General features: G+C 44.2%; 1 protein-coding gene across 2 annotated transcripts in view; it reads left to right on the top strand.

Moving 5' to 3' along the window:
• The window catches only part of TOX2 (TOX high mobility group box family member 2), a 189,625-nt gene that overhangs the window by 126,998 nt on the left and 54,007 nt on the right, over window positions 1–8,620 (top strand). The window lies entirely within an intron of this gene.

Here is an 8,620-nt window from a genome sequence, read left to right as displayed (position 1 = left end):
TTTACTTAGCATGATATCCTTCTCCAGGGACTGATCCCTCCTGACAATATGTCCAAAGTATGAGAGACGAAGTCTCGCCATCCTGACTTCCAAAGAACATTGGTTGTACCTCTTCCAACACAGATGGTTTGTTCTTCTAGTAGTCCATGGTACTTTAAATATTCTCCAACACCATAACTCAAATCCATCAAATCTATGGTCTTCCTTATTCACGATCCAACTTTCACATGCTTTTGAAAAGACCCTGGCATGGGTCAGGAGCACCTTAGTCCTCAAACTGACATCTTTGCTCTTGAACACTTCAAAGAGGTCTTGTGCAGCAGATTTGCCTAATGCATAGAGGTGGGCATAGAGAGAAAATTAAATATCTTCACACTGTTCACTTCTGGAGGTCTGTTTATAAATCTTGATATTATGTTTAATTTTCTTATGTGGTCTTTATTTTTCTAACAGCTTTGAGGTTTAAATCACATATTTTAAGTTCACCTATTTAAAGAGTACAATTCAGCGGCTTTTAGTGCATCCACAGAGACACCATCCTGTATGCCTGAGCCATCACCCCACACCCCCATCTTCCCGCAGCTCTAGGCAACCACTAATCTACTTTCTGTCTCTGTCGATTTGCCTGTTCTGGACATATTATGTAAATTGAATCATATTTTTAGTTTGAAAAAAAAAATTGTCTCTTGCTTCAGCTGCCAAGGAAGAAGGTAGTTATTGAGCTGAAACATGTGGAATCAGTAGAAAAGTGGCAGGCAGACCAAAATGCCAGGAGAAAACGGCAGGAAAGAGCATTCCTAACAGTGGAATCGCATGTACGAGAGCACAAGACAGGAGAAGTCAGGTCTTGCTTGGGGACTGACATGTGATTCATTCTGTTTATTAGGCTGGACAGGAAGGACTACAGTTAAGTAGAGAGAAAAGTAATGAAAGAACCCAGCAAGGCCAGGATCGTACTGTTTCTGAATCCCCTGCTAATTTGTGGACTCCGGGTCCCATAGACCCATGTTACAATAATGGCTTCACCTCTTTAGTTTCAACTTCCATGTCTTGAGAACCGTAACAGTACCCCCTTCAGGATCTTGATGCAGACCTTCCTTCAGAGATGTTGTTGTTGTTAGGTGCCATTGAGTCGGTACTGATTCACGGTGACCCTATGCACTGACAGAATGAAACTGCCTGGTCCTAGGCCAACCGCTGCTATGCTTGAGCCCATTGATGCTGCCATTGTGCCAATCCATCTCACCGGGGGGCTTTCTCAGAGATACTGCAAGTAAAGTCGTCACCTACATCTCTGACATAGAAAAGTAATTGCAATATTTGCTGTTGTTATGATTTGGAATAAAAATCAACTCCTCTTGTAACCAAATTACAGTGCTTTCCCCTTAAGTCCCATTTACCTAAAGAAACAGATTGTATAGACTCTCAGGTACATTTGTGAGGCCACCTGGTTGTAATCGCTCTGATAATTACAAAATATGTTATCTATTTATCAGCGATAACCTCCTAGTAACCCCTCCTAGGCAATGCTTTAGTTGGGTTTTGTCCAAATAGGCACTTTGCAATTGTTTTCCAGATTTCTTTCTAAGGAGCTCAGTTTAAGATGCTTCACAGATTCAGACAACCTTAATTCTTCCATTAGTCAGAGCTTGCAAGGGTTTGCTGAATTGTATATTCCCTTGTTACGTAATGACCGATAAGCCAAGCAGAATTAACCAAGGGAGGGCCGCCAGACTGACTGGGAAAACCAGATAAGAATACATACTGACATTGGGAATGTCTGGCAAAGAGTGACATGGAGTTGTAGAAACAAATTCTTAAAATCTGTCTGAACTGCAGGATGAAGGTACATAGTGCTTGTATACATAATTATGTCAACACCCACTTGGGGTCACGCACTGAGCAGGGGACTTACAGCATTTCTCATGTAATGCTCCCCAGAAGCAAGTGAGGTAGGTATTCTATGGAAACGAGGAATGGAGGCTCAGGAAGTGAGGGATGGTATTGGGTTCCTGTGGCTGCTGTAACAAATTACCTTGGTGACTTAAAACTCTCACACAGTTCTGGAGACCGGAAGTCCAAAGTTAGCATCTCAGAGCTGAAATTACAGTGCTTGAGGGCCACACTCCCACTGTAGTCTCTAGGGGCAAATCCTTACTCGCCTCCTTCAGCTTCTGGTGACTCTAGGCGATCCTTGGCTTGTGGCTGCTTGGCTCCACTCTCTACCTCTGCGTCACATTGCCATCTCCTCTGCCAAAACCTTCCTCTGCCTCTTTTATAAGGATATTTGTGATGACTTTTAGGGCCCACCAGATAATCCAGGAAGGTGTCCCCATTTCAAGATCCTTTTTATAATCATACCCACAGGAAACAAACAAACAGTAACAACAACAAAAATCCAACCCTTTTCCAATTAAGGTAATATTTGCAGATTCCAGAGATTAGGGCCTGTTATCTGTGTGTCTGGGGGGTTGGGAGGAGCATTCTTCAGGCCCCTCAGAGATCTTCAGCCATGCAGCAACCTTTATTGAGCACCTGGTAGGTACCAGGCATGGTTCTGGGCTCTGGATATACAAGATGCCCATGAGAAACTCCCAGGCAGGTGGAGAGAGAGAGACAAGTACAGCGTCCCTTTCATAAATGCAGTCAGTGCTCTGATAAGGCCTGCACCTGGTGCTCCATGCACCTGGAAGAGGCACCTGGCTCAGATGTGAGAGCATCACTTCCTTGAAAAGTGAAAACTTGACCCTGGTAAGTTCTGTAAGTATTTTATGAATGAGTTAATGTCCCATAGTTCATCCAGCAAAACCGCAACCCAACCCAACTCTGTTGCCTCCTCTCCACTTCTCAGTGTGACCCGGTGATGGAGGGATGGAGCTGTCAGCTGATAGAATGCAGGTAGCACAGAGCATGCATGTCCTGACGGCCAGGTGCCTTGGGGGCTGTCTGCACAAACTGAGATGGACCAAGGATAGTGTTCCTAGAAGGGTGGGTGAGGCTGGGGTGTTTAACAGTTATCTCATAATGTCAAGTCCTCCTTGGCTCAGATTCTAGAAGCCACAGGGTCTTTCTGCCCCGTGCCCTAGTCTGCTGAGCCTCCCGTGATTGCATGGGAGTCTGTTTTTCTGCTTTGAAGGCACGATTGCTTGCAGGAATCTTGTAAAGTATTGAAATCAAGCCCCTTTTACAAAATTAAATATGCTTAAGGCTTCTCCCTCGACTTCAGCGTCTTAACTGATTAAACATTCATTTCCAAGACAAAAAGAGTCAATTTAGTATGAAAGATATATTTTGCCGGTTTAATTTAAAGCACTGTACCTCCATCTGACCCCTATTTTTATAACTCAATAATTTTATCCTGTGTTGATTGTCTCATTTTGAGAGAGATATTGTATGTATAAATCAGTTTCTAAAATACCCAAGGAAACTAGAAGAGTGGAATTTATTAACCAGCTACTGTTAAGTCTGAAATAATTTACTTTGGGGTCGTCCTTGGGAAACGTTCAAACTTACGGTTTTACCCTAAGAAGGAACAAAGCTTGATGCTCCTCAGACAAGTTCTTGGGAGACCTGTACCTTTTGTAAGACCACAGAAACTTCTGGGAGAGCTTTGGGCAGATAGAGACCGGGCCCAAGAAAGAATGAGTTCAGGCAAAGCTTCTTCCACAAAAACCATGAAATCTAGGGATTTGGAAAAGCTGGGACCCTCTGGGGCTGTCTAGTCTTGGGTCTCCATTAGCACAGGAATGGTGCACAAAGAAATGGCTCAGAGTCATTCAAGCCTTCTCCTCCAGCTTTGACGCTTTCTTGGTTTCTCCAGGATCTTGGACATTTCACTTCTTTCCCAGACTCAGTCTTCCTCTGTGAAGTGGAGATTGGGCATCCAACTCTGACGAATTCGTAAACAGAAAATCGGCATGCTTGCTGCATGGGGTGAGGTTGGACTGACCGGCCCTCCACTACTACCACCATGCACCACTGGCCTTGTTGTTAATGTTAAGTGCCATCGAGTCGGTTCCGACTCATAGCAACCCTGTATAGGGTTTCCAAGGAGCCGCTAGTGAGCTGGAACCGTCAACCTTATGATTCAAACTGACATTGCAGTCTAGTGCATTACCCCACAGCGCCACACCAGGTCTGGAGGGCTCAAATCCCATCAACTGGGGCCAGAGTCCCAAATGCTGGACTGGTTGTTTTAGATCCTCTGTGTTTGAGGTCCCTGTCTCAGAGCACCTTGTCAGGATAGGTCCTTCTTCCCACATGGAGAGGGTGAGGGTCATGACTCAAGTGAAGGGCTAGTGTCCTAGGGTAGGCTGTTGGAGAAGGAGCTGATCAGTACCATACTTGTCCCTTCACCTCTTTGCTTTAGAGATGGTGCCCATGAGAGAGCCTGCAGCTCTGGGTGGGGCCTGTGTAGGGGTTCTGGGGAGTCCTTAATACACCTTCTGCCCCACCCACTTCTCTTCTGCTCTCTGTCCTTCACCTTTGTTCCTCCTCCTCCCTGGCCCCATCCCTGCTACTTCCCTCTAAGGCACTTTGACCTTTCCCTGTTTGATGCTCTGTTGGAATAGGACCCAAGACCCCCAACTGTCCCTGTCACTATCACTATCATTCGGGTGAGGACCTGAGTCCCAAGCCTTCAACAAAAGTAGAGTCCACCTTTGTTGCTATTGGGTGCCGTTGATTGGATTCCAGCTCATAGCAGTTCTGTAGGACAGAGGAGAATAGCCCATAGGGTTTCCTAGCGTGCCATCTTTATAGGAGCAGATGGCCCGGTCTTCTCTCCTACGGAGCAACTGCTGGGTTGGAACTGCTGACCTATGGGGTAGCAGCTGAAAGCTTGACCATTGTACCAGCAGGGCTCCCTAGATCTTTCCTAGTCTAACCTATTCATTTTACTGCTTTTGATTCATAGTATATTTTTTCTTTTTGTTTTATGATTGTATGTTAGCTTTTGCTGTCTATCAAACCATTTCTAGTATTGAAGGCTTAAAATAATGAATCATTATTTCTCATAATTCTGTGGGCCAGCAAGGAGGTTCTTTTGATCGGGACTGGCGTGGCCTGACCCTGGGGTCAACTTGGCTAGGGTGGGGTGATCTAGGATGGGCTTCCTCATGTGTTTGAAGTTGGCACAACGTTAGCTGGGTTACTTAGGATGACACAGTGGCCTGGGCTTGTTCACATGGTGATGGTCACTGGGCTTCTGAGAGCAACAAGAAAGGGTAGCCCTTGATGTGCAACCTTTTCCAAATCTCTGCTTGCATCGCATTTGCTAATGGCCCATTGGCCAAAGCAAGTTACATGGTCATGCCTAAATTCAAGGGGTGGAGAAATTAAGGACTCTTGAAGGGCTAGACAGCAAAGTTACATTGCAGAAAGACCTGGATACAGGGAAGGAAGGAATCTGTGGCCAGTATTGTCATCTACCATGATAATGTATTGTCTTGTTCTTGTTTTTTTCTGATATGTATTATCACCGAATGGCTAGAAGCATGGGCTCTCATGTCAGACCAACCTAAGTTCAAAACCCGGTTCCTCCATTTGTTATCCATCCCTGTGACCCAGAGCAAGGGTTTCAGCCTACCTGATCCTCAGTGTCTTCACCTGTAAAATGCAAGTCATGTTACTGGCCTGGTAGGAACTCAGGAGGACTAACTGATAAGGTGTAGGTAACGAACATGCTCAGCCACTGGGTGGCACACAATAGGCATTCAGTAAGTGTAAGCTACTTTGTTTACTGGTTTGCTCATTGAATTGACTGGGCTTGGGGGGCCTTCAGCCTATATCAGTATTTGATTCTTAACCTGCTGGGGATCTAGGCTGGCTTTGCTGGTTCACCAAGAGAAGATCCGAGATGGGTGTTAGGAAAGGCAGGTCAGAGGCTGAGGTGACTGGGGATGGGGAGAGGCCCCAGCTGGGCAGGAAGGTGGCTTAATTACACCAAGACAGGCTCCGAACCTGACAGCAACAGTAACAACATAGCTCCACTGCTTGCAAGAAAGTGAGGAGCCTGCAGAGCCAGGAGAATGCTTCATCTTAGTAAGAGTTGGAGGTCTAGAGGGGAGCCTCCAGTGTGGGCTTTTCCAAGGCACCATGTTTTTGTCTAATTTCCCTCTGGGGGTGGCAGTGGGAGAGATTGGTCTCCTAAATAGGCCATCGGAGAGGCCTAAAGCCGGGTAACCAGAGGGGCCTGGAGATTTCGTCGTACTCTGTGGAGTCTGGATAAAAGTCTTTCACCGGGTTTTTTTCCAAGGCAGTAAATGAAAGAAATATGTCTTTTTACATTTATAAAACTCAGAAAAATGTCTTTAAACAGCTTTTGCTCCCCTGCTATAATTATTTATTTTCAAACACTCCTACAGGGGACTGCTCCGTTTTTATTTTTTTTAATCCTCACTCCTTTTTCTTTTCATAAATCATTATGAAAACAGAGACTAACACTGGCTCTGAAAGGTTGAAAGATTTATGTAACACATTTATGTTTCCCATTTTCTCATTCTGGTACTCGGCTGCAAAAGCTAAGCTAATAAAAGCTGCTATTAATATTTCTTGTTGCCTAGCAACCCCAGAGCGGGAGTAATAGCTTCAGCTAGAAAAATAGATGACCGATAAGGAAAAATTCAATTCTTTTATTATCTCAGGGGAAATGGCCTTTTACTGGAACATTATGATGTACGAGTGTGAAGTTGAACACAAAAGATTTTTTTGTGTGTGTTTGTTTTTCTATTTTTAATGAACATTATTTTACCTCCACTAACTCTCTTAGGGCACTTTTGTTTTCTTTTGCACACATCCCGCCCCCCCACCCGCCCCATCCCTCATACTTAATTTAGCAGCTATAGTAGTTAAAAATCTGTCAGCGTTTTTTTAGCTTAAAAATGGCTTTTGCAAAGGTTTATAACTTGGTCATAAAAATTCACTCCCTGTTAAAACTCAGGCCAGTGATAAGCTAACACACACAGGGGCCCATTCTCTGCTGTGAACAGACTCATGTTTGTGAAGAGATAAGACTCTTGGCTTGTTTTTTTCCTACAAGAAAGGTCGGAAGAGAGCAAAACACACGCTCTTTCCCATGTCCCAGTTTTCTTTGGAACCCAGGGACGCTGTCTTTCTTGAGAACTATTTGCTCTAACGTTCAGGGTGTGTTCAAAGTGAGGAAAGAATGGGGCATTGACATTTGTTGAACACCCACTGTGTGCAATCTCACAACAGCCCTGTGAGGTACATTCCATTATTATTTCCATTTGTCAGATGCAGAAACTGAGGCTTAGAGAGGTTAAGGGATCAGCCCAAGGTAGCATTGTAAGCTTTAATGTTTCACTTAGATGCTTTTGGACAGCGTCCTGCGTCCTTGGCTCTATGACATTTTGGTCCAGAGGATCCTTTGTTGTGGGGATGGTCCTGTCTGTGCATTGTAGGATGTTTAGCCATGTCTCTACCTCCATCCGCTAGACGTCTCCCTCATTATGTCCATCAAAAAAATGTCTGCTGGCAATGCCAAATGGGGGAGTGATGTATATAATCACCCCATGCTGTTCCCTCTGCCCTGAAGGCTCTTCCTCCCTGTCTACCAGGTGAACTTTTCCTGCATATTAGGACCCACTGCAGAAGTTATCTTCTTTCTGAGGCTATCTGGGTCAGGACCAGGACTAGGGTGAGCAAGGGAGGCATTCACCTAGATCACAAAATCTAAGAGCTCACCAAAAAATAAATAGAATGTTAATGCGATCTTAAAAAAAAAAAAAAAAAAAAAGCAAGCTGCAGAGGATACCTAAAATACTTCTGAAAGGATACAAAAGAAACTGTAAAAAGTGGTTGTTGCCTCTGGAAATGGAGGCGACGACGTTATAGTAAAAAGGAAATATATCTGTCTGTGAGAACTTTTTATACTGTCTGAGTATTTATCACGGACACGAATTATTTTTCAACTAAATAAGTCCATTTCTAAAATAACAGATGTTGTTGTTGTTAAGTATCATGGAGTCGGTTCCGACTCATAGTGACCCTGCACAGGGTTTCCAATGTTGTAAATCTTCATGAGAGCAGAAAGCCTCATCTTTCTCCCGCGGAACAGCTGGTAGTTTCAAACTGCTGACCTTGAGGTTAGCAGCCCAATTCAAAACCACTACGCTACCAGAACTCCTTAAAAAAGGGACAGATTCAGAAAATGTGGTATATACATACAATGGAATATGGCTCAGCCATAAGCAGAAATGAAGTCCTAATAAACGCTACAGCATGCGTGAACCTTGAAAACATTATGCTGAAAGACATCGGTCAAATCATGGCAAATCACTGTACGATTCCCCTTTTATGAAATATCCTCATTAGCCACTGTTTGGACTGATCTTTACTCTTTGGATCATATTGGTAAGTCCAAGACTCACTCTTGGTTATGATTAATTCTTTAAAACGGTCTTCATCAGTTTCAATTTTGCTTAATTACTTAAAAACTGATGGATGAGGGCTACCTAAAATGGGGCTACAACGTGCCCAGTGAAGGAGACTTCCTGCAGAGCCTCTGAATACATAAGACTATAGGTGGAAGCCTGAACCACATCCAGATCTCCAGAGATGGGAAATTCCCACTTGAAGGACAAGCAGACCAACCTGGAGT

Source organism: Chrysochloris asiatica, unplaced genomic scaffold, assembly GCF_000296735.1.
Source record: "Chrysochloris asiatica unplaced genomic scaffold, ChrAsi1.0 scaffold00023, whole genome shotgun sequence".
NCBI classification, from domain to species: domain Eukaryota; kingdom Metazoa; phylum Chordata; class Mammalia; order Afrosoricida; family Chrysochloridae; genus Chrysochloris; species Chrysochloris asiatica.
This window is presented reverse-complemented; position numbering and strand designations above follow the sequence as displayed.